This window comes from Pteropus alecto, unplaced genomic scaffold (assembly GCF_000325575.1).
Source record: "Pteropus alecto unplaced genomic scaffold, ASM32557v1 scaffold3555, whole genome shotgun sequence".
Classification (NCBI taxonomy): Eukaryota; Metazoa; Chordata; class Mammalia; order Chiroptera; family Pteropodidae; genus Pteropus; species Pteropus alecto.
Window position 1 is genome coordinate 899 of NW_006436742.1, and position 540 is coordinate 1,438.

Sequence of the window (540 nt, forward strand, 5' to 3'; positions counted from 1 at the left end):
AATAACATAATTAGGATGTATTCTGATGCTGAACCTTGTATTACCCTAATGCAAAAGCTAGAAATTTGCCGTTATCAAGGGATTCATTACACTAGAGTAAAAAGTGTTGGGAAGGAGTCCTCTCATCTTTATCACATATTCATCAATTTTCTCTCAGGATAATCTTTGTTTATGGTACTTATCCCTTCATTAATACTTGCTCTGTATTTTCTTTGCACTGAACCTGAAAATTACACCAAAGGTTTTCGTTAATGAGTCTCATTGGGCATTCCCTTTGAAAGGTTAGTTTGTATCAAAAGGTGATAGCATAAGCATTGCAAATTTATAGATTAACAAGGTGACATGCACATGCTTTCAAAAACAGTGGACAGTCAATTTCATGTTATGTCTTCTTTAGCAATTTAATGGTTAATTTTATGATTGATTTGCTTGAATTCTTGTTCCAAAAATTTATCATTGCAAAATTTTTTTCTACCTTCCTCTGTGTTAATGATGGTGGGTATAAACCAGATATATTGCATTTGGAGGCTCAAACGTCAT